General features: G+C 38.4%; 1 protein-coding gene across 19 annotated transcripts in view; it reads right to left on the bottom strand.

Annotated features, from left to right (window-relative positions):
- Positions 1-26413, bottom strand: part of PLEKHA5 (pleckstrin homology domain containing A5) — a 238784-nt gene that overhangs the window by 140514 nt on the left and 71857 nt on the right. The window contains exon 4 of one of the 19 annotated variants that reach the window (XR_006819610.1): positions 14948-15078. The exons of the other annotated variants lie outside the window; for them this stretch is intronic. The gene's annotated coding sequence lies outside the window, so the exon portion shown is untranslated. The remainder of the gene's footprint in view (positions 1-14947; positions 15079-26413) is intronic. 19 annotated transcript variants of the gene reach the window in all.

Genomic DNA, 26413 nt, shown 5'->3' with positions numbered 1-26413 from the left:
GATAAAATTCCAAGTTATGATAATTTTTTTATTTTTTATTTTTTTTTAAGATTTTATTTATTTATTTGACAGATAGAGATCACAAGTAGGGAGAGAGGCAGGCAGAGAGAGAGAGAGAGGAGGAAGCAGTCTCCCTGCCAAGCAGAGAGCCCGATGCGGGGCTCGATCCCAGGACCCTGGGATCATGACCTGAGCCGAAGGCAGAGGCTTTAACCCACTGAGCCACCCAGGCGGCCCCTTTTTTAATTTTTTTAAAAGACTGTATTTATTTATACGACAGAGAGAAAAATCACAAGTAGGCAGAGAGGCAGGCAGAGAGAGAGAGAGGAAAGCAGGCTCCCTGCTGAGCAGAGCCCAATTCGGGGCTTGATCCCAGGACCCTGAGATCATGACCTGAGCTGAAGGCAAGGTTTAACCCGCTGAGCCACCATGCGCCCCACTGATGATTCATATTTTAATAGGCAGTAGAGAGTAGGCATTAGATCTAGAAAACAGCATCCCAACTGCAAGCAAATATGCTATGTCCCACTTTCACCTTCTCCCTGTTCAAGCAGGGAACCTGGGGCCACAGCCACCCAGTCAGTGAACCCCTTATGGGATCTAGGCTCTGCCCTTTCAATGTGGACCCTCTAAGAATCCCCTCTATTAAGATATGTCCAATGTTACTCCCTTAGCTTTTTCCCAAGGCAGCTGCAATGAAAAGCTATAGGAAGTCTGCCTGTGTTGAGCTGCAAAAATTTTGTACAGCAAATTGTCTATTACACCACTAAGTGTTCCTAAATAAAAACTCACAAGAGAAATCTTTCTCAAGGGAAAACCATCTTCTGGATGAACTGGTATGCATCCTCCTTCTGGTAGCAAGCTAACATATTTCCTCTTATACTGAGAAACAGAGGTAAAACCAAAGTCCAATTAGAGCAATCCTATGGACTCATGTTGAGCAAATTTGTATTTTATTATTTTCTGTTTTATTATCCCACCTTTTGTTGGACATTTCTTAGAAAAAAAAATATAAATAAATCTAGTTCATACCAAACTCAGTATTATACAACTTTTTCTAATATGGCTTATTCGTAAGTGGGGGCTAATTATTAAACTAACATTTTACCTTTGAAGATACAAGTTTAGTAAAAAGAAAAAAAAAACAACTAAAAAAACAAAACTCAGCACCTCATTGAGCTACAGTGAACTCAGCTCCTAAGCACCCATGGTTAGAACACATTTATCTAAACTTGCTAAATAACAAGATTTCTTTTTAAGTGTTAAATGAATTTTTAAAAAAAGATTTTATTTATTTATTTGATAGAGATTACAGGTAGTCAGAGAGGCAGGCAGAGAGAGAGGAGGAAGCAGGTTCCCCGCTGAGCAGAGAGCCCTGAGCAGGACCCTGAGACCATGACCTGAGCCGAAGGCAGAGGCTTTAACCCACTGAGTCACCCAGGTGCCCCATAAGTGTTAAATGAATTTTTAAAGGAGGTTTCAGGAGCTAGGATTGGGTCCTTTTTTATTATGACATTTTTCAGAAAGATATGAGTATATGTTTCAAATATAAAAATGCTTTAAATATTTTTAAAATGTTAACTTGAAGTGGGGTGTGTCTGTGGATATGGTTATGTGAACTACTAATCTGTAAGCCCCTTCCCCTGGCAAAAATCTCAGCCATTAACATTTCAGAGTGCATATTAGCCTGGCCATCTCTGCATGCTAGCGAGCACTAAACACTCAATAAATAGTTATTCAATGTCTGGATTCTGTTATAGCTTCTGTATTATTTATAACTCATAACACATTTTTATATTTCACATTAAAACATTTTTTTTGGCTAACCTAAACAAGCTTAAACTGACAGGGGTTCCAAGTACTGCAAGAGAAGGAATAGTTTTCAGTAAGCAGATAAGATCTGGAAGGAGAAAAAAAAGAAAGAAATATGCTTGCTTTCAAATGAAAGCCAGCATCTACCCATGCAGACTGATGGGATGAACAACTCCTGGTTTCCAACTTTAGATGGGTTCTTAACACCACTTGGCAGCAACATTTTAATTCACTTCATTCTCCCTTCAGCAGATATTCTCACATTCTTGTCACTCTCCTTCAGCCACCTGTCTAATCCCTCTCGTGCCCCCAAGTAAACTTCCCTTTTGTTGCCTTACAGCTCAAATCTAATCTGTAGTTATGCCCATTCTTTCTTCTTCCTTCAAGTCTTCAAAAGATGACGTCACTGCCCTCTGGTCTGTATCCCTGATCAGTTTTCTTCCGAACTACCCTGGGACCTTGTTCCAACAACTGGCATCTTCAATCTCTTCTCTACTGGCTCCTATTTACCAGCTGAAAAACATGCTTTAGTCATTCCCATTCTCTGATGTATCTTCGCAGTGAACACTCATTTCTTTCCCGGACAAAAGACTAGTTCACACTGGTGGTCAGCACTCCCTCCTGCCCTGTGCACTCCTCCATGGCTTGTAATCCCTCCTCTTCCCTCTGTGAATGTGGCTGATGTCTTCCTACTGGACAAAGGACGCTTCTTAGTCCCCAGCTCGTGGGATGAATGTGTAGCACTTGACACAGTCAACACCCCTCCTGTTTTTTTCCTAATCTCACTCCTGGTTCTCTCAAGCTAACCATTTCTTCTAGGTCTCTTCTGCCCATAACCTAGATATTTGGCTTCCTTTAAGGTTCTATCTTCAATCCTTCTTCATTTACACCTTCCATCCTTAAGTAATTTAATCCACTCTTTATTTAATGCCTCCCGTCACTATACAGTAATGATATTGGTGTTTTAATTAAACTTGTACATTTTAATCTACATCTGTTGCCTTTAAGTTTTCTCTGTAGGACCCTATATCTAATTTCTGCTCTCTGAACAAAGGAATATCCTATCCACATTTCAAACTCAAAATGTCCAAAACTCTTTATTCCCAACTAAACCATGTTTCTCTCCTAAATTTTTCATCTCAAATATAATCCAAATGCTGGAGTGTGGTCCTTCCGCTCTCATTTGCTTACCCCCTATCCTGGCTTATCCAACCCTAAGATTCTGCCTCCTTAACTGCCGTAGCATCTATCTTCTCTCCCTTTGTGCTGCCATAGTTTAAATTCTTTGTCCCATTTTCAACCATACCACTTCAAACATTAAGGATTCCATGGTCAATCTCCTCTGCCTCAAATTTATCCTCCACACTGCTGCAGGTTTATCTCCCCAATATACACATTTGCCTTTTTCTGCTCCCCTACTTAAGCCCTTAAAAATGGCCCATGAATGCCTCCGGGATTGTCTGTGTTCTTTGGCATGGCTCCTAACACGACTCTGATCGACCTTCCTTGTCTGCCTGAGCTTCCTGCCCCCAAGCATCTCACCACCAATACTCTAACAGCACTGAGGTAGGTAACTGTTCTTGAAGAGACCTAGGAGACTTTGGTCTCATTCTCTTCAGAGTGTCCCCTCGCCCCCGCTTTCCTGCTTAGTAAATTTTTAATCATTCTTCTTCGAAATCCACTAAGACGTTACCTGCTCTGGGAAGCTACACACACTCTCACATCATCGGGCAGAAATAATCACTTCCTTCTCTGTGCCACCTCAGAATTTGCACACGTCTCCTCCTGTCCTCAGCACTTGCCTCCGAGGGATCAGTCATCAGTCTCTGGAAACCTAGGTCACCTGGGCTGGAAGTGTATAAAATGTTTTTGTGTTTATTTATTTGACAGAAATTATCTCTTTCTAGGCCCCAGCCCCCTTTGCTGGGTGGATTAGGAGCTGTCTGAGGCTCACAAGAATCTAGCACTGGAAATGGACTATCAAAAACACAGAGTTCTTCAGGTTAGAGATAAAAGAAATTTGGAATTATGCAAATCTGGGTTTAAATCCTGGCTCTCCTACTTATAGATTCTATGAACTTGAAACAAAAAGCTATCCTCAACACGTTTTCTTATTTCTGAAATGGGAATAATACCTCTCACATAGATGGTTGCGAGCACTTATCAGAAAATGGGCACTCAATAACTACGTAACACAGTATATGCAATGTTTGGTGAATTTATGAATACATTGGTCATGTAGCATTTCAAACTTCATAAGTATTTAAGATTAAAACTAGATATGTGAGCACAGACTTGTTTTTTAAAACATACTTATCAATATATTTACTTAAAGGTAATATTATAACAGATACTTATTACATTTTTAGTAAAACCAAACTTGAATTTTCTCTTTTGACTTTAGTTGATGGCTGTTCCATGCTTAAAATCTTTATAAGTCTTATAATGAAAGAAGCATGAAATCAGTAATTTAATCCATTTCCTCAAACTCAACATGACTGAGTTTCAATTATTTCTTCTACTTCACTACTGAGTAACTCGGGTGCTTCAAAATAAAATTAAAAAGAAAGTGACTGAAACACACACTAAGTTAACAGACATTAGAAAAAATAATAAACCTGATACGAAAATGTCATTTGCAGTCAAGACGGCTATTACTCAGTAGCATCAGGTTGAAGCTGAGAACATAAAAATCAAGAGCCACCAAACCATCAGTATTAAAAGAAAAGGGTCACAAATATTTTTTCATCCCTTTTACTTGTTCATGTTTTGTAACATTTTCTACAATAACATGTTTCACTTTTTACAACAAAAATATTTTAGAAAACCTTTTTGAAAATGCTCAAACTGTCATGTGAAAGTGTGAAATTCTAACACCGTGTATTCTATACACTCTCAATTACATAAGAAAATGTATACGCACAGGATATACATAAGGGGGGAAGAAAAATGAGGAGGCAATATGCGAAAAACGTTTGGTTCTCTGGTGGAATTACCAGTAGTTTTTACAGCCTTATGTATTGTTTTCTGTATTTTCTAATTTCTTTATAATAACCGAGTATACTTTTTAAAAATAACTGTTTTGATTCACATACACAAAAATTCAACCATTTAAAGTATCTAAGTCAATTATTGTTCGTATATTCAGAAGATTGTACAACCATCCCCACAATCAGTTTTTTAAAAAGACGTTGTTTATTTGAGAGAAAGAAAGAGAGAGAGGGAGGGGGAGAAGCAGACTCCGCACTGAGGGGAGAACCTGACGTGGGACTCGATCCCTAGACCCTGAGATCATGACCTGAGCGGAAGGCAGATGCTTAACCGACTGAGCCACCCAGGCGCCCCTCACAATCAATTTTAAAATGTTTTCATCACTGAGAAAGAAAACCTTTATCCATTATAAGTCACTCCTCATTACTTCCTTTGTCCAGTCCCTAGCAACCACCAGTCTATTTTCCAGTCACTGCATATTTGCCTGTTCTGGATATTTCATATAAGTGGAACCATATAATATAATGGTCCTTTGTGAATGGTTTCTTTGACTTAATACAAGGTTTTCAAGGTTCAGTCATATTGTAGCATGGATCAGCACTTAATTTCTCTTTGTCACTGATACTCCTTTGTATGGCCAGATACTGCACTGTATGGATAGAATGCATTTTATTTGTCCATTTTTGAGTTGGTTGTCATTTGAGTTGTTTCCACTTTCTAGCTATAATGAAAAATGTGCTGCTATGAATGTTCACAAACATGTTTTGCATGTACCTATGTTTGCAAATTTGTTGCGTAGATACCCAGGAGTGGAACTGCCTGGTCATTTGGTAACTCTATGTTTAACTCTAAGGAACTATCAAACTGTTTTCCAAAGCAGCTGCATTGTTTTACATTCCCAGCAGCGATAGAGGAGAGCTGTAATTTTTCATATCATTGCCAACACGTACTACTGCCCATCTTTTTGATTATAGCCACCCGGTGGTGGGTTTGAAGGGATAGTTCATTATGGATTTGATTTGTATTTCTCTGATGGCTAATGATGTTTATCATCTTTCAAGTACTTAAATGTTCTTTGGCAAAGTGTTTATTTCGATCTTTTGCCCATTTTTAAATTGGGTATTTGTCTTTTCATTGTTGAGGTGTAGGAGTGTTCAAAAATATATTCTAATCACAAGTCTCTTATCAGATATACGATTTGCAAAATGTTTTGTACTGCATTTATAAAGACAAAAAAGAACTCCAACTCTTCTGAGAATTTAATTAGCAAACACTGTGGTCAGGGGGTATAACATGGTAATGACAATTATAAAACAACTTAAAATGTGAGCAGCACTTTATAATTTTCTACTTAATCCTCACATGGACTCCTAATACTAGGCCTGGTTCTGTCAAGAATCGAAGGTCTGTAGAGGTAAGTTGATTTATTCAAACTCTCTCCTGACTTCATCATTTGTCTATTACAATTTCTCTATGCTTCATCTTTCTTACTTGTTTTATTTAAATTAATTTTCCCCCTCTGTATTGTTTTCAAATTTGTAAGCCAACAGTGTTACACACTTTTTACAAGGCAGGTATGTCCACACAGAAATTTCTCAAAGACCCATGGCTAAGTAGGATTAATGATACCCAACACTCTGGGTATCTGGTACAGATCTTTCTCTGCTAGAAGATAACTCACACACTCTCTGATAGTGTGACAGGTCTGACAGAAGGAGCTGTGTAGCCTGACAGACTCATGAGTGACATGGCAAAAGTGGAAGGTGCGTGATCCCAATGAACCCAGCTCTGTGGCGTTCTATTAGTTTCCTATGACAACTGTAATAAACTACCACAACCTTGGTTCTTAAAACAACAGAAATTTATTCTCCCGCAGTTCTGGAGGCCAGAAATTCAGCCTGTAATCTGTTTCACTGGATGAAAATCAAGGCGCTAGAGGCCACAATTCCTAAAGAAGCTCTGGCGGAGAGTCAGTTCCTTGCCTCTTCCAGCATCTGGTGGCTGCTAGCATTCCCTGGCTTGTGGTCCCATCATTCCATCTCTGCCTCTAGAGTCACAGTGCCTTTTCTTCTTGTGGTTGAAATCTCCTCCTGCCACTCTTACCCCCTATAAGGACACTGGTCATTGTACCTAGCCCTGCCCCCATGATCCAGGTCCTCAGCTTAACATTTGCAGTCTTTGCTACATAAAGTAACCTTCCAGGTTCCAGGGATTAGGACATTGTCAGTACACACTGGAGGGGTACGTATGTGTTGGGGGGGGGGTGTCCTTACAAGATTCAAGAACAAAGTGCCAAGATGCAACTCTCCATTATCTTCTTTTCTTTATATTCGACGTCTACTTGATTCAAGTACAAAAACTGCTCTCACAGCTAGGTTCTCTCCTAGCCCTGACAGTATCCCCAAATATTGCTAAAGGTTACTGTCTTAGTTAACTGATCAGTATCATGTGGCTTCAATTACTAAGAACACTTTCATAAAGAAGAAAACACTATCTAGATGCAAATCTGTTATAACAAAATGTTGGAGGAGGAAAAAAGTGAAACTGAACAAACTGTTTCTTCTTAAAATTATTTACAAACATATGCTATAAACCTAACATTAAGAAGGAATTAGATATCTAATATTACATCACTCCTCAGCTACCTGAAAGTAACTGAAATGTACAATACAGTAATAAATGGTTCACATGCAGTACCAGTTATGAAATGTGCTGGCAATTTTCCTCTTACGCTAGACAGTATATGGGCATTCTTAATTCATATCCTTTTTATGTCTGTAATATTTTTACAATACTATTTTATAATTTTGAAGTATTAAAAAAGAAAAAGGGTACAATGTCGTCCTCCTCCATGAGCCCTACAAAGCATTCCCTGGACTAAACTTCATGTTTATCTCTAAAATTTACAGCAGTAAATTCTACCAAATGTCATTGTTAAAATCTACAAACAAAGGTTGACAAAGGTCAACTCTTTGATTATGAAGAAATCCTTGCTTCCTTATTAACTCTTTAGGGAAGTTGAGAAAAGGTAGTGAAAATGAGAAAGTCTAACCAGGAAGCAGATATGCTGATTAAGTTGCCGGTCTCCACATGCTCTGCCCTGTAATTTCCTCCTTGTTTATACAGAGAGATTTTTGTGCTATTTACTAAGATTAAGTTATCCATCTCCCAGATGGATTTTGCTGGCTAGATGTTAACTGCTGCATTCTCCTTTTCTTGCCAAAAGCAACTTGTCCTCAAAGGAAAAGATATGTTTCTGAAATACTTACGAAATCGCTTTTAGTAGGCAAATCATACTTTCTCATTGACTTAAGCTGTAATTTCAGAGGTTTATTCTTAAGGAAAAAGTATAGCTCCAAGGAAAATTTATGCTTATATTCAAAACATACTTTCTTTCTGACAGAGACAGGGAAAAAAAATTCCATCATAGTTCATCTCAACTGGGGAAATAAAAACCCCAAAGATGTGTGCTGGACAGCAGACAAGCCATGTACCAGACATTAAGGAGATTAGGAGGAGGTCCTAGTTCCTAATGCTAAATCTCTTCCACTGGAAACTGCCCATGGTAAATGATGGCTAAGGGGGATGTTCCATCTGTATTAAATAAGGCATAGATCCTGCGCTCTGGGCTTGTGGTCTGTGGTTTTCTGTCTTTACAAAGTAGATTTTAGACTTACACTTCAAAACGTCAGTAATAAAAATCACAGTATATTTATAGGATTTTACGAACACATGTATTAACTCATTAAAGATAGTCTATGTTGCATATTCATTGTCTAGTCCTTTACACTGGAGTAAATATGGCTTATGAAACCACCAAAACATTGACTGTACATTGGAGCTTCCTAAGACACTCGGTCTGTCTCCATTCCCAAAGACAACACAAGATCGACACAGAATCTGCTGAGGTTCCTGGGGGATCAAGCAACCAGCCCATCTGAGGTTTCTAAGTAGCCCAGGTAGGAGTCCTCGCTCCCACGTCAGTTAATAGTGTACCCTCCCTTCTAAGAATAAATGAGGATGTGAGAACATATGTACTCACTGGATTACGGCAAGGAAAACCACAGTTGGGCAGGTTTCATACTTCACAGAGGAGCCAAAACAGGAGCCTCTAAGCTGATGACTAATCAAATGATCCATTTTTCTTTCTTCCTTTTTTTTTTTTTTTAAGATTTTTATTTATTTATTTGACAGAGAGAGACACAGTGAGAGAGGGAACACAGGCAGCAGGGATAGGAGAGGGAGAAGCAGGCTCCCCATTGAGCAAGGAGCCCGATGCAGGGCTTGATCCTAAGACCCTGAGATCATGACCTGAGCCGAGGCAGCCGCTTAACGACTGAGCCACCCAGGTGCCCCCAAACGATCCATTTTTCCCAAAATAAAATCAAGACAGAAAGTCCTTAAAGTAAGTGGGTGGGCAAGGGGGGCAGCCAACAGATCTTCTACTTTAATATGAATCTGATGTGTTTCACTGAAGAGGCAGAAGGCTTGAGACTCAAGTAGACTAAGGGAATAATGGCCATTCTTTAACCTCCCAGGCAGCATTCAGGGTAATGGGGAAGAAACAACACATCTGGAGGGAAGAGAAAAAGTTAACAAATCCATTTCAGGGCCAGTGAGCTGAGGAGTTGTGGAGGAGAAATCACTCTGAAGTTATTATCATAAACTGTAATTCAAACCATGTTAAGACAACCCCTGTTAAGGAAAATCTGTGACAATTTGGCAAGAAGAACTTGCCAACAGTTAAGTCACTGGGAGGAAACAAATGCATTCTAATATCAAGCTTAACATGGGTGGGAGGAAGCTATTTCTGTTTGGAAATGACATAGGCTATTGTTCCTATCACTGTTATTATTTTAACTTCTATTCTGACCTGTGGTCCTTTGTTTTTATTATTCCGGCAGATGACACCTGAGGAAATCTAGGTTACAGGAAACTGAAAATGTTTATTTTTTTTAACAGACAGTATTTATTTGAGAGGGAGGGGCTTAGATGAGATGGGGAAGCCGACCTGCAGCTGAGCAGGGCCCGATCCCAGGACCATGGGGCCATGACCTGAGTCAAAGGCAGATGCTTAAGGACTGAGCCACTCAGCGCCCTAGGAACTGCAAATGTTTAGAGTGAGTTAGGCAGGACTGAAGCTGCACATGTGGTGTATTAAAAGGAAAGGTGTTGGCGAAGATATGGATGTGAAAGTCCAGGAATAATGTGGAAAAATAGCAGAACTAAAGAACAGAAACCCTAAACCCTGATTCCTAGACTAAATGAGCTATAAATGCAACAGAGGACTTGAGAAAAGGTTGCTGAGAAGAAACTAGATGAGAAAAGAACCAGTAAGTCAGGAGTGACAACAAAGAGACTGAGGATGCAAACTTGTGGATACAAGTTCAAGACGATGTGAAATCGGGCGGGAATCTGGGCACCATCAACAAAACACTGAGGAAATGACAGACAGAGGTTAAACACACTACAATTTGCTGAGTATTTGTTTAAGTGGCCATCTATTAATGGCCTAATTAAAGAGCTAAGTTATGTCACGTTAGGGTAAGTAATGGCCACTGCATATATACTTTTGATGTACCTGTCTTAAATCATTGACACCCCTGAGAGCTCATTAAAATAAAGTAGTCTTATATCAAACCAGCTAGCTGGTATAGAAGAACTGTATTCTTCTATCCACTGATAGAAGAACAGTATTAAGAAGCTAACGTACAACGGTCACGGCCCCAGTGACACAGTATTTGAGGTACCATTCCAATGCTGACCTATACCCCCATTCAATCTCTAACAGCTGAACCATCCTGCTATATAAGAGCTATAATAGGCCAGACTTCACCATATTTTCAATGGATGAGCCATACAGTTCCAGAGTTCTGGGGTATAAGTAATTATAAAATTCTATCAAGGTCAATGAAGAATTATTTACAGTTTAAAAGAAAAAGTCTCTGTTACCTCATATTATCTGTTCATTTATGAAGATTATGGTATGGGGTCTAATAATTTTAATGTGTTTCTTAAGTTATAATGGTATAAAAAGGGTTTTGTTTTTAAAGAACAGCAATCTTCATAAAAGTAGAGGACACAAACAGAAAATATAAGTTTTTAAATGGTGGTATTGATATAGATTGAAAAACATAAAAAAGAAAAAAACTTAATTCAATAAACATTTAGTGTGTGCCAATTATATACCAGGCACTGTTGGGTTTCCACTAATTTAAGAGTTCATCTTTTACTAAATGTGATTTTATTTATAATAACATTGTTTGTATAGCAATATGAACAAATTTGAGGTATTTCTTTAGCCTAAATATTCATCATTTTGTCTACAAGGCCAAACACAGCTGAAACACATAGGTATTTAGCAATTATTAGAAAAGTTGGCTAAGCAGGTGAGACTCTTTCAACATTTTATCATGTATATATTCTGTATTTATTTATTTAGAGTACGGGAGAGGAGCAGAGGGAGAGAGAGAATATTAGGCACATGGAGCCCCACACAGCGTTTATCTCATGACCCTGAGATCACAAGCTGAGTCCCAATCAAGACTTGGACACTTAACCCACCGAGCCACCCAAGTGCCCCTACGTTCTGGTTTTAAAAATAAGTTATAGGGGCGCCTGGGTGGCTCAGTGGGTTAAGCGTCAGACTCTTGATGTCAGCTCAGGTCTCTATCTCAGGTCATGAGTTCAAGCCCCCACACTGGGATCCATGCTGGGCATGGAGCCTACTCAAGAAAAAAAAAAAGTCACATAAAGAAAGTCCAAGTATATTATTATTTATAAATCAGTATACTTCTCTGAGTCAGGTATTTAAAGTAGAGTAAGTAGTATTTTGAAAAAAATTTAATACAGAAAAAAACATTAATTGTTTGGAAGGGGCAGTAAGGAGACAAGTATTTATTTAACACTCTGTGAGTGACATGCTGGGTTCTCTATATAAAATTAAATACTCATAATCTACAAGACAAACATTGATGTTTCTGCTTACTGCTGAAAACACAGAATGCAGAAAAGAAGATACTTGCCTCAAGTCACAAGTGGCAAAGCTAGATTAGAACCCAGGCCCACCAGATTACAAGTACTATCTATTTACCATTACAAAGCATATTTAAAAAATTGATTTGTTTCTCTATAGGAGTAATCTAGGAGTAACTTTAAGAAAATGGATGAAAACTTTTGAGAATTATCAAGATCTTTACTGGGTCATATTGCCCCCACCAAATCCCTCACACAGTGTTGTTTATTGCTTATACTTTTAGTGTTTGGGGCTTTCAAAAATGCAATTTTAGCTTACGTTACTCATATTGTTCCAAATCTCATACCTCTAACTGTACATTTACACTGTATTTCTAAAACTGTTCTTCTAAATGTAAAATGAGAAAAGAACTGAGGCAATTTTCTAGAAGATCGAAGCAAACCCATAATTCTTCCACTTATCCATGTATTTCAAAGGTAAGTGTGCATATTCATAATTATTTAATGTTTGCTAAGTATTTACACCATATATTGGCTTTTCTTTTCAAAAGTAAACCATATTTCAGAGAAAGTTAAGTTCTAGAATAAAATTTAACAAGATGTTAAAGGTCAAGAAGTTCTGCTCTAAACAAGCCTTTATGGCCCATTATTCCCCAAACTTACTTGACCCTTGAACCCATTTTCAGGTAAGACCACTTGGGATCTTTGCTACTGAACTTCACAAATGTTAGGGAATTAAATTATCCTTAATTGGTAGATGTTAAGTAAGTGAGTAGACGAACTTAATGATTTGGAAATGAACAAAATATAGGGGTATGTGCTTCATCTGTAGAACCTGGCAAAGAAATCCTCGTCGTCAGTCACTCTTATCATATTTCCTTCCTTTCACAATATTTCTCTATCTTTTTCTTTAACAGACTTCAATTGATTACCAATTTCTTCTTGAAGATCTATGAAGGTCTATGATTAGAGGCAAATGGAACCAAATACATAAGAGAAATAGTGTAAAGTATAATTCTGCCATGGAAATTTCATGATTATTTACAGACTAGGGTAAATATGTATTAGGAAAGTAGTTCCAAAGACCCCAGAGGACTTACACATTTTTATTTTTATGCATTCAAAATATTTTTAAAAGATATTATTAATATTTTTTAAAAAAGATTTTATTTATTTATTTGACAGAGATCACAAGTAGGCAGAGAGGCAGGCAGAGAGACAGAGGGAAGCAGGCTCCCTGCTAAGCAGAGAGCCCGATGCGGGACTTGATCCCAGGACCCCGGGATCATGACCTGAGCCGAAGGCAGAGGCTTAACCCACTGAGTCACTCAGGCACCCTAATATTATTATTTTTACAGATTTTACTTACTTATTTGACTGAGAGAGAAACAGCGAGAGGGGGAACACAAGCAGGAGGAGTGGGAGAGGGAGAAGGAGAAGCAGGCTTCCCACCAAGCAGAGAGCCCAGTGTGGGGCTTGATCCCAGGACTCTGGGATCATGACCTGAGCCCAGGTGCCCCTAAAAGATACTATTTTTAAGTAGACTCTCTACCATTCACATGATCCACTGAACTAGCCAGCCAGGTACCCCCAAAATATTAATTAAAAAAAGGAAACATTTGATAGGATTCTGTAAAAGCAACTTGGTTTTTCCCCACAGTAGCTATCTGTGAATAGCTTATAGCCCTCAGGAATCTTTGCAATAGTCCAAGAAATAATCTTATTACTTTAGAAGTCTTAAATGAGCCTATTATTACCACAGTAAAGTACTGTGCTAAAAATAAGTGGAAATAAACAGAGTGTGCATGCTGCCCAAGGTCACACAAGTGAGTCAGAATGTAAAATTGGAATAGATTTCTTGAATATTGTCACTTAATCGTCATCTTTAACTGGTAACCCTCCCTTGTCATGAATATACGAGCTCAAGTATACACCCACCTCCTTCACATGTGCCAATCCTGGAAAATGGCATAGTGGGGGCAGTTCACAAAATAAAGATATTTCAGGAAAGCATCACATAATTGCCTGGCATTTGAAGGCACTAAGTCTTTAGTATTCTCTTCTTAGTCCTCCCACCACCACATTGTTTTTCTAGAACTCTTTAAAACACCTTCTATACCTCAAATTCCCTACCTGACATTTACTAATAAACATAATTTTCCTCAAGGAAATAAATTTGGTAATTTTATGCCTTTTCTTCAAATCTTTAAAAGATGTAATAATTTGTCTCATGCAGAGTATGTAATTTTAATTTCCAGAATACCCTGAAGATCTGTCTGCCAAGTTTATGTATGATAAATAGAAATCAAAATCATGTTCATTATGAAATAATAATTTATAGACTTTAAATATTATTTGATATTATTAGAACATAATATGGAAAAAATGCACAACAACTTCCCTCTTTAAGTTCATGGTAAAACATGAGCACTTGGATAACGAAAACAACCATAAAACATTTCCTAGCAATCACCATAATATGAGCTCAAGAGAAGTAAGAAGAGCCCAAAATGGCAAAACTATTATTATACTCCAAACACTTACATAGCTACTTCAACAACTAAAAACAGAACGGATTCTAAATATGAATACTGTATAACTGGAACATATTTCACAAAGTGTTGTCAATCTCATTTTATTTTCGGGTACTGTAAATGACCAGTTATATTATAAAGTCAACTGATTTTTATATCATCTATATAACAATATGTACATACAGTATATTATATCCTCTCATTTTCTTTAAAAAATTCTTATTTTATGCTAAATGACTCCTACCCGCTACTTTTTAAGATAAAGTGTAGAAATGTGAAAGTAAAAATTATAATTTCATCAAAATACAAGAACAAAAATGCTGAACTGTCCAAACAGACAAATCCTGAGCTCCCTGAGCACACAATTCTGCCAGCATTATTCAGCACCAGTGAGCAAATGAAATTTGTGCAGAACACGAAGGAGTATCATCATAGCAATTTATGAACTTGTCACTTCAGAAATGTACTGAAAATATTTCAAAAGAGTGAGATCTGGGCAGCGGAAACAATTTTCTCCCAATCTCAGCTAAGTTATTTGCTACATAAAGCTTCAGCTTAGTACAAAACAGGCAGCAGATAAAAGACACAGCCTTGCTAGGAATTACAAAATAGAATAAAACAGCTAATTAACTCACCAAATAGCCTTTTGCTAAAAACCTGCATTCTTCTTTTTGTCTCAGGCTTCTGGTTTCCAAAAACAAATTATATGCCCTCTGACAGAATGATGACAAAAGGGCACACGGTGAGCTCTTTCCTGCTCTTCCCCCTAGAAGAAAACTGAACCTCACTGCAGTCTCCAAGAGTAAGTACTTCCTATGAGCATGCTCGGTATCTAATTTAAATGACTTGGTATTTCATCTCAGCATGTGATGGCCTACTTCCAAACAAACCCAGAGAACTGCAAATTCAATCGAAGATCATTAACTGCCATAAACTAAACGGAACCGCCAAATGATAATTGATTTGTTTTTGACTTTGTGATTTTTGTGGTTCATTTAACTCGATGTGCCTGGGAATAATTATTTCCGTACTTTAACACCCCCCCCCAGATCCCCAGGTTTCGATATTTCATTAACTATGTCAACATAGGTATTTCTCAAATCACTGGAAATATCAAGGCATGCAGGATATGACCCCCAAAAAGTAAATATGACCACTGATGAATTAGGCAAACCATAAGCCATTAATATTTCACTTTTTAACCTCTTATTCTGTACTTCTGGCTATTCACCAAATAAAACAATCTGAAACTATCTAGTAGTATTTCTATTTTTCCTTTGGAAATATTAGTAAACACCAATAAACTGAAATGTTCAGTATCTTTATTAAGTATGTATACTAACTTCAAAATATAGCAGTATAGATTTTTCTCACCTACAGATTATACATTATATAATAGAATATACACTTATATAATAACAGGCCTCACCCAAATGTTGATAAAGCTATAAATAGGATTAATAATTTTTTTTGCATTTTTAACAATTGCATTTTTTGCAATTTTAAACAATTTTTACAAAATGCCACACAGACAAATCAACAAAATAGTTTGCATATGTATGCTTATGTAATCAAATAACTAATTTGCCTGGTATGCTGAGTAAGTTGCTGCAAAGGCATATCATTTTGCATGATGGAAATACTGTCAAGAAGCTCATAGCGACCATTTAAATCTTTCAGAAGAAAAAAAAAAAATCCAGCACGGCAGATACAGCCCCACCAAAAGCATACAGACAATTCTCACAAATCCACTTCCCATTTTCACCTTGGGCAGACAAACAAAAATAGAAAGTGGTCATACAGCTGACACACCCCAAGCTTGGGAGAGCAAACCATAGGCAGAGTGGGGCTAATACATCTTTATCTGCGTCCATACACTAACTTATGATTCTCCTTTCTTCACAACCAGCCTTGATTGCTTCTACACTTCCCCATCATTAAATACTTAACTACCTCACACACAAATGTCTCATTTTATGAATAGTAGCCTTGCTTCCCCTTCCCTCCTGACCCCAAATTAATCTGAAAGACTGGGAAAATAAGAAGGCACAAGAAACAGACAACCTCAGTGGCAGTAGCCAAGATAAGACCCCTCATATATGGTGAGACAAGATCATTAAGAGGTTCAGAGAAGTCGTAAAAAATAAAATGTTAAAAAGGAACACGAGAACTGTTTATGGAACCACACCTACCTAGTTCCAACACCTTCCCCCCACCCAAAAAAAGGTGTTCAGTTCAAAGAAAGCTACCAACACGTCATTTTCTTCAGCATGCTACCAAAGCAACTCATCACTCCCATTGCCAATGAGTGCTAGGTAGGTCGAACTGGAAGGTCTGCAGGCAATGCATGCTATATAAGCATTCTCTCTAAGGAAAAAAAAGCGCCCAGAAAGAAGCAGCACAGAATATAAAGCAAATACCAAAAGCTAAGACAATCTTTGCTTAACCCTCTATCTCTCAAACGTCAGACATTCCAGAACTATCATCACATGTTTACATTGTGCTGCTACTTACATTTTTTTGAGTTGAAATTGTTATGTAGAAAAAGATTTTATATCCCTCTCTAAAAAAGAAAAAAAAGCAAATACCAAGAGTCATACAATGTATCAAACAAAGTGTCAACATGTATGCGTTTTGTGTACTGCTAAGTCTAGTAAGTTTTGAGTACAATGTGTGTCAGGGTAAGGAGTCCACAAAAACAATTTCTAGAAAGCTATGCTCTCGGAAGGAGAAAGGAAAGTTCTTCAGTGAAACCACATCTATTTCTGATCCATCAATATTTACTGAGAACATGTTCTATACGAGCCTGGTGAAAGGCAATGCACAGTGGAGACAGAAACAAGGTACGGACCGTGGGACAGAGTACATGACACTAATAGAAGATGATCACAGCAAAGGAGACATAGATGGTCTCCTGCACTGGGGAGTTTAGAGGGATGAGAGAGAGCATTTTGATAAGGAAAATTCAGAGAAGATTCTAGGAGGGGGTGACCTTTTTGAAACGCTGTAGATGAACACTGAGGATCTGGACCCAGAAAGAAGAGGCAGGGAAGAGGAAACAGCCAGGCTGGAGGCAGATGAGCAGGGCTGGAGAGGACTGGGGAGTAGTGTGGGGACTAGAGAATTGTGGCACTGGGGTGAGCAGTGGGAAGAAGTGTAGGCTGTCAAAACTGGGAGGAGAGAAAAGAGAAAACATAAGCTAATATTCAGGGAGATAGAATTTGGAAGCAGATGGCAAGGGCTTTCCATCCTGGATAATGAGGAGTTAGGGTCAAGTGCTCAACAGCTGAATGGAGGAGATAACTTTGGAAAGACAGGCAGATAGGAAATTAGGTAAAAAGAGGCATTAATTCCAGCGCATTGTCATAGCACATCCATTTTTTAACTCACGTTTTGACTTATTCCATATCACTTAATAGGTCTTTAACTGGAATTATCTCTCTCTTAAACATTCAACTTTGGCATTCTGATTTAAAATTGAGGTCATCTTGTAATTACATTTACCTTTGATCTTAATTAGAGGTCCTTTTGCCCCATCTTTATCTCTCACCACTCATTCTTTAATTTGCTTGCCTATCCTTTTTCTACCTACAAAATTTGAAAAAATGTTTCCCAAATGCTACTTTGATAAGAATGAATTTGTAAAAATTCAACAAAAGATACAATCTATTTCTACGACAAGTGAGTAATCTGTGAAGACTTACGCAGTCTGGTGCATTGCACTGCACACGGACACAGGAGGATAGATGGATTGCTCCCAGACCAAACATACTTCATTCAGTATTCAGTATTCATTCACTGAATACTGAACCACAGGGAGGGAACGGGAGGAGGGAGAATGGAAGTGAGGACACAAGCCTTAGACTGTGATATGTCGTCATTTTGTTTTTTACCATAGCTCACAACAGAATCATTTGTGTGGCTGAGAAAGAACTCAGGCATACACATTCAGGGTCCAGAAGGCTTTCAATGTGACCAGGGTGGGGCCAGACATTATGAACTCTCCACAGGATTTTGAGTTTCTCTGGGGAAGAGCCACTGTTCTAGGCACTCACTAGCGCATGGGGTGAGATGGACCCAGAAATAATCATCGAGTACTGATGCTACACAACTCGTTGGCAAAAGATTCCTATTTATTGTTTACTGCCTTCTCACTCAGAGATCCTCAGATGGTATTTTACCCAAACAATTAACAGCAACCTCTCAACTACTGGTTGAGATTGTATTTTTAAAAAGTGGAAGCACTTCGCTTTTTAAAAATACTCATTCTTAACATAATGAAATTAGGAATTCTTTTCAAATATATATACCAAGAAAGTAAGCCCCAAGAACTGTATAATCACAAAGAAATAGTAAGTAAAAAGAGTCCCAGGAGCAAATGTTAATAAGAATCTTGGGCAAAGACATACATTTTGCATAACCATTTGTCAAAAAAACCTGTAAATTTTAAAACATATTTTGTACAATAAACTTAAATATCCTAGTGACTTTTACTGCAGTGATTAGCCCTTAGCATCTACTTTGCATGTGGCAAGATAATGAATAGACCTAACGATACATTATTTTGGCATTCAAATGGACTTTTGCTATAGATAATGCTAAACTATAAGAAAATCTCTGGTGTTTCACTAGAAAAACGAAAGCAAACACAAAACAATTTTGCTTCTGTATAAAGATGTAAGAGAAAAGTGTTTTAAAAATACTGTATTGTAAACATGAAAAGAAAAAAGGAGGGTGGGGCAGGATTACTTCCTGTTTTCTACTAAGGGACAGACCAGTATTTTTTAATGTCTCTTCCCCAAAATCAGAATAGTAGAATTTTTTCCCCCATCCAACCTAAGGATATTCTTAATTGGTTAAAATATTATCTTAAGTACCACAGAAATTTGTAACTCTTAAAAACAATTTGTTCCCTTTTGTTCATTTATTCATTCAGTCTACAAGTATTCAGCGAGCATCAACTTTATCAGACACTGCTGTACGTTAGGGATACAGTGGGACAAAGGACAGACCTCTCACAGAGCTTACAGTCTCATGAGGGAAAAGACTCAGTCAACAATACAGACGATGGTGGGGAGAAGGTTATACAAAGAAGATGGGCTGGTGAGAGTGAATGGATGGTCAAGAGATGTCCCGAAGAGACAGCATTAAGCCCTCTTGAACACTGGCAGTTAGTCCCAAGGCTTCACTGTCAGCACATCTGAAGAGGAGGAGGAAGGCCTCCGGTGACCACAGTGTGGTGGGGCTGAGGCAACAACGGTGAAGAGACGACGTCTGAGAGGCAGTGGGTCAACTAGTGTTGGATTTATAAGCCAGAGAAGGGACTCTGGGTTTTATTCTAAGTGCTGTGAAAGCCACTGCAAGGCTGTGGTACGATCTGTTTTTTCAGTTTTTTATTTTATGATGTCGTCTCTGGCTACAGTGTGGAGAATGGATTGTAGTGGGTCAAGGGTAGAAGGAGGGGAGAAGTTGAGAGGTTGCTGTTATTGTTTGGGTGAGAGAGACAGTGGCACAGAAGATCAGGGATACTTTCTGAAAAGGAGGGCTCAAGAGGACCTACTGACTGAGAGGAAGGAAGAAGGGTGAGTGAAGGTGAGAGGGAAATTAAGGATGCCTGCAAAGGTTTTTCATTTTTCTATTATGTCTAATAGAAACTATGTGGAGAGGTCAGTGAGCAGAGACTTGGGAAAAGGTCTAGGTGGGAGTTGTAGAAGTACTTATGCATATGGTGTGCAAAGAGTCTTGGAAGTCAACAAGGTGACCTAAAAGATTACTATGCTCTCATCAATCAACAGTGCCTACCAGGGCCCTGTGCTAGGCACTTGGTGTCTCTGTGGGAAAAAACAAAACAAAACAAACACAAAATCTAGATCCTTGTCCTCACGGAGCTTATACTCTATCAGAGAAGATAAACAAACATAATAAATAAATAAACTATCTAGTACGATAGAAGAGGCAAATGCTATGGAAAAAAGAAGAGATCAGGGATGTGGCTAGGATAATGTGGGTCAGGGTAAGCCTCATTCAAAAAGTGGGATGGAAGCAAAAAGCCAGGCAGAATGAAAAGGTCAGTGCTAAGGCCCTGAGGTGGGACTAAGTAAGATGCTCCAAAGTAAATTTCACTGATATACCTGAAGAATGCAAGTGAGAGCAGAATGGCTACAGTGAAGGAAAAACAGCCAGTAAAAGAGTACCCAGAAAAGCAGCAAGAAACCCCGAAGTGCATGATGTCACAGAAGCCTAGGGGGAAAACATGTCGAGGATGAACTATGCTGAATGTTGTCAAGAAGGTGAGTAAGCCCAGAACAAGGAGGTTCTTAACGTTCAAAGAGCAACGTGGAGTCAGTAAATAAGACAGCTATCTCTGCCGAAGGGCAGGGATGGGGGTACATTCGGCACGGGTTATATTCATTTCTAGAGGTAATAAGACTAGTTGGCTCTCAGGACTTGATCAAATTCTTGACTGATTGCAGCCAACAAATAAGGATTTAAAAATTTCTAGTCAGTTTCATCAATCAATTCTGGCATCCCAAAAGCCCATTCTGCTAATTTTCTCACCCCATTAATTATAAACCACCCCGAGATCACTACTCTAAGTGCTTTTCATAAAATAAATGAAGAAAATCACCAACAGAAGAAAAGCTAAAAACCCCTCAGCCAGGGCAGCAGCTTCAGCAGCAACATGGTCCCAGCAACCACTTGTTGAGAACCCCTGCAGGTATGGCCATATACGACCGATCCTTCTCTTGCATGAGAACACTGTCAGGTGGGTTTTGCTATTCACATTAGTATGAGGAAAGGTGAAAACAGACAGATGTCATCCAGGGCTGCACTGCCCAGACACTGAAGGAAGGGATAAGAAAGAAGGCTTGTTTTTTTTCCTGCTCTGCCACAGTGTTTCCTTTCTAGTCACACTCATCTAAAAAAAGAGGGTACACAGGGGCAGGTTTCCTTGCTTTATTAGGCATTCTTCCAGCTAGGTATGTTAATGATTATTCCTCACAGTTCTATTATAATCATTAACATTGTTGTACTAGCCAATAAACAATTTTCTCAATTTTTTTCCTTCCTCTCTCCTACCCAACTATCCCTTCCTTCATTTCATAAATACTACTACTACACAGAAGAGACACTCTGTACTAATGCATTTTAGACAAGTCAGTTTTCTAAAATAGTATCTTCTAAAATAAGCATCACTGTTGTATAAAAAGCATAATTTACCAATGTACCAACAATGATCACAGAATTTTTGTACTTTATTTAAATAAATTATTAAAATGACACCAGTAATTAGGTTAAGTATCTTAACACTCTTTTTTTTTTTTTTAAGATTTTTATTTATTTATTTGAGAGGGGGGAAAAGGTAGTGGGAGAACCAGATTCCCTGCTGTGCAGGGAGCCCAGGACCCTGAGACCATGACCTGAGCCCAAGGCAGATGCTTATCCGACTGAGCCACCCAGGAGCCCTGGTATCTTAAACTCATTTGGAAAAATTGCTTTCTGATAATTCATGGTTCAATTTTTTTCACTACATATATGTAACCATATACATTTGCATTCTTTTTTTTTTTTTTTAATATTTTGTATTTATTTGACAGAGAGAAATCACAACTAGGCAGAGAGGCAGCCAGAGAGAGGGGAAGGGAAGCAGACTCCCTGCTGAGCAGAGAGCCCGATGCGGGGCTTGATCCCAGGACCCTGGGATCATGACCTGAGCCGAAGGCAGAGGCTTTAACCCACTGAGCCACCCAGGCGCCCCTACATTTACATTCTAATGACCTATGAAGAGTCCATCTAAGTCACTTGTAGGTGGTAATTTAAAACTTTTTTTTTTTAAAGATTTTATTTATTTATTTGACAGAGAGAGAGATCACAAGTAGGCAGAGAGGCAGGCAGAGAGAGAGGAGGAAGCAGGCTCCCTGCGGAGCAGAGAGCCCGATGCGGGGCTCGATCCCAGGACCGTGAGATCATGACCTGAGCCGAAGGCAGTGGCTTAATCCACTGAGCCACCCAGGCGCCCCGGTAATTTAAAACTTTTGATTGAGACAGTTCATTCCTAAATTTTTAAAGGTTATCACCAACATATAAATTATAATGTGCTGATAACTGAGAATAGAAAAAAAGGAGTTTAAGAAAGGGTCAACAAGACTTCAAGACACAGAAACAAAATCCCATTCAAAAAATTAGACTCAATGGGCGCCTGGGTGGCTCAGTGGGCTAAACCTCTGCCTTCGGCTCTGGTCATGATCTCAGGGTCCTGGGATGAAGCCCCACATCGGACTCTCTGCTCAGCAGGGAGCCTGCTTCCCCCCTCTCTCTGCCTGCCTCTCTGCCTACCTGTGATCTCTCTCTGTCAAATAGATAAATAGAATCTTTAAAAATAAATAAATAAGTAAAATTAAAAAAAAAAAAAAAGGAAATTAGACTCAATATCATTAAGATCACGGAAAGAACACAACCATTGCTTTTTAAAAATTATCTAGATTGAGAAATAAACTTCAGTCATCTCATTTAGTGTATGCAAGGCAAACACCAGATGCTCATTAGGCCAGGTTATACAAACAACAACAGAGAGAAAACAAGATGCCAAAAGTCAAGGGAATAATCAATAGGAAGGGCTGCATAAATTAACTTCTGGACTGTGGAACAGGTCATGCAGCTGTTAAAAATAATAGGTGAGAAAGAACTGTGTCCCGTCATGGAAAACATCTATGAGGTACATATATTATCTTGGGTAAAGGAAGCAGGGAAGAGAACAGCAAATGTTAATAGTACGGATAAAGGCTACTTTCATTTTTTACTTTACACCATTTGTGCTAAATTGTTTTGATACCATGTGTTAGTTATGTAATTAACAATAAAAAACGAGAAAGGAAATAGGAAAGGGAAGAAGAGGTGGGAGGAAAAGAAAAGAAAAATGGAAGGGAAATAATAGGAGCTGGGAACAAGATGACAGATTTATGGGCTGTCAGTGTGATGTGGAGACATCTGGAGTGAGATGTCCCCAGTTGGAGTCCTACTCCAACTACTGAATTTGCGCAAGTTAAACTTGCCAAGGTTCACTTTACTCAAGTGGTGAGTGAGGATAACACTATTTTTTACCCTATGGTTGCTGAGAACATTAGATGAGCCAATTTTTGAAATGCACCTGGCACAAAGCCTTGGTTTGAGTGCCCAATCAATGGCAGCTATCACTCTTTTCTAAAATTAATAAAATGCAAAAATAACTTCACCTCTAAATCTTTTCCTCTTGATACCATAATCTTAACGTATACTCTGTTTGGTATAAATTCTTCTCCCTAGTTTAGAAAAGCAGGTTTTAACAATGACCACAAAGTCATTCTGGTTGGGAGACATATGCTGGTGGTACTATCAGAAACACATTTCCCCTGGGATTTCCTCTGACACCTGCATGTGAGCACCTAGCTCCTTGCCCTTGCTCATATAGCACTGAGCCCTAAACTTTGTGCCTTTGTGCTAATCATCTGGAAATTTCACTTCTCAATTTGTCTGCTGCATATCATTAAGACTGGTAAGTACGGGTATCTCAAGTCATTCTGCAGTAAAAGGGTAGAAAATGGTTATTACTCATGGGCATATGCTCAAAACTGTACTTCCACGTTAATAACAAACAACAACAACAACAACAACAAAGGCGAAACTTTAGCCATAAACCAGAACAGATTTCGAAGTAAATAACAAAATTCCTAATCTCTAATTCGGAGTAAGAAATAAATTAAAGTGTTTAAATTGGTTTTTCACAATAACTTAATTCAGTCGATATAATGTTCACATTTGCTTTTCAAATGCTGGCTTCATGTGTTCCCACATGGGCCCTATTTGAAGCTCATGAATTTTCTTAATAAGCAAAGTGATGCCTAATGAAGCATTATTCTTGCAAATCCTACATATTCTGTCCCTCCCTCTTCTAATTAATATAACTTTTTTCCTAAAAAAAATAAAAACAGTTAACATTGCACTCTCTCTTATGTTTAAAAGTTCACTTACAAGCTACTATCCTTAGATTTATGCATCTCATCAACATTCCAAAACCTAGTCTTGTATTTAAAAGTCTAAAATCTAGAATAGGCATCAATATACTTATTCTTCAAAGGACAGTAAATATTTTAGACTTTGTGCACAGTCTTTGTCACAAAACTATTGCCTCTGCTGCTGCAATAGGAAAGCAGTCACAATGTGGAAACAGGTGAATGTGGCTGTGTTCTAATAAAACTTTATTTATAAAAACAGGCAGCATGCTGGATTTGGTCCACAGGCCACTGTTGCCAAGCCCTAACCTAGAGTATCAATTAAGTAGAATGCTATGACAATCTTCTCTACTCTTTAGAGGTTAAGTAACACATATCTTTGGCCAATTGGTTTAATAGGTTATTTTACTTGTTAATGATTAGTATTACCAATTTTACTGAGAGTAAGTTATTTTCTATTCTTACTAATTTCATTTAGGGTCTTCCCAGTATTTAACTAATCTTTCATAACTCTGTGCTTAGCTAACTAAAAAGAACTTGTTTAATCGTTATTTCATAAAGAATCCCAATTTCTGAAATTTGTCATTTTTTATACCTTTAAATTCTCTCCAAAATTCCTGTGAGAAGTAGAAATGTCCAAACTTCTCTGTAAATGCTTTACAAAATTCAAAAATAAAACAAGCATTTACAGGTTTACTTTTTCCTTTGTTAAAAATTCAAAGCAATCATCAACAAAGGTATCTGCGGTACAGCAGCTAGTCTCTGAAACATGTGCAAGGATCCTCACCTCCTGGCATTCACACCTGTGCAGTCCCCTAGACTCCAGCTTCTGCCCTGGCCTCTTGGACAGCTCACTCTGAACAAAGCCTGGTGCCAAGTCATGAGGGCACGGAACCCTGCAGAGGGGCCCACATGGAGAGAAACTAACTTGCCGGCCACGTGATCCTCCGGCTGAACCTTTCAAACTTTCAGAGACTGAAGTTCCAGCCAAGAGGAACTAAAACCTCGTAAGACACCTGAAGCCAGAACTGCCCAGCCAAGCAGCTCCAGAATTCTTGTGCCACAGGAACCACGAATAGTAAGAAATGATTACTGTACTAAGTTTGGGGGTGATTGAAGGACACAGTGGATCCTCCTTGTCTGATTAGATTACAATTTAGCTTATTTTGTATGACCTAATGAATATTTTGGTTCATGGCAGCTGCAGTTGATTAATATCTCCTGTCTTGCAATGAGATGAGTTCAGGAGACAAAACCAGTATTATCAACAACCAACTGGGCTGCATAGCAGGGATGACTGCTTGCTCTTTGTGCAACAGCATTCACCATTAACTTGATGCTTGCCATGTGGAAAGTTCTGTGTCAGGATATAAAGATAATTTCACTTCTCCATACGGGCACATGACCCATGATAATAGTTACATGCAAAAAACAATCCCTACTTCACTTCCATTGGTGCCCCTTGGTTGCACAGGTCAGTATTTGTTATTATTTATTATTAAACCCTGGTCTAACCCATTAGAGGATAATGAAATACAGTTAATGGGATGCTTTCTATCAGCACTTAAAAATAATGAAACGGAAGAGATGATACAGGTAATACGGGAAAAGTATTTTTTCATTTTAGTTTATATATTAAAAAAGTATTTGTATGTAGACAACACACATCATGCAATAATATGTATTTCTGACTGTGGATTATGGTCAAAAAGTTTAAAACCCGTGGCATAAAATACAATGGTAACATCCTTAGGAACTAAGGATGAGTCCCCATGTTCTCAGTTCTCACCCACCGTGTTCTTTTCTGATTTCTCTTCTCCCTGCTTGCTGAAATCCTGGGCTTCACCATGAAGCTCATTTTATTTTCATGTTGAGATTTTAAAATCCCTGTGGAAATTGGCTCTGGCCCAGGTGTTTTCCCCTAATCTCAGTCCTGCCCATCTTGAAAATAGGGAATTCCCTCTCCTTGGGGATACCCCTATTAAAAACCACTTAGTGGCTGACTCAAAAGAGTGAGGCAAGTAATAAGTGGAAGATAGGGAACTTGAAATGATCCTGAGAGCGTTGAAATTTCTGACTAAATGAATCGTATTCCCTTCTCCAACATGTTAC

This window comes from Meles meles, chromosome 7, assembly GCF_922984935.1.
Source record: "Meles meles chromosome 7, mMelMel3.1 paternal haplotype, whole genome shotgun sequence".
Lineage (NCBI taxonomy): Eukaryota > Metazoa > Chordata > Mammalia > Carnivora > Mustelidae > Meles > Meles meles.
The sequence above is the reverse complement of the archived record's forward strand: the minus strand, read 5'-3'. Positions and strand labels throughout refer to the sequence as shown.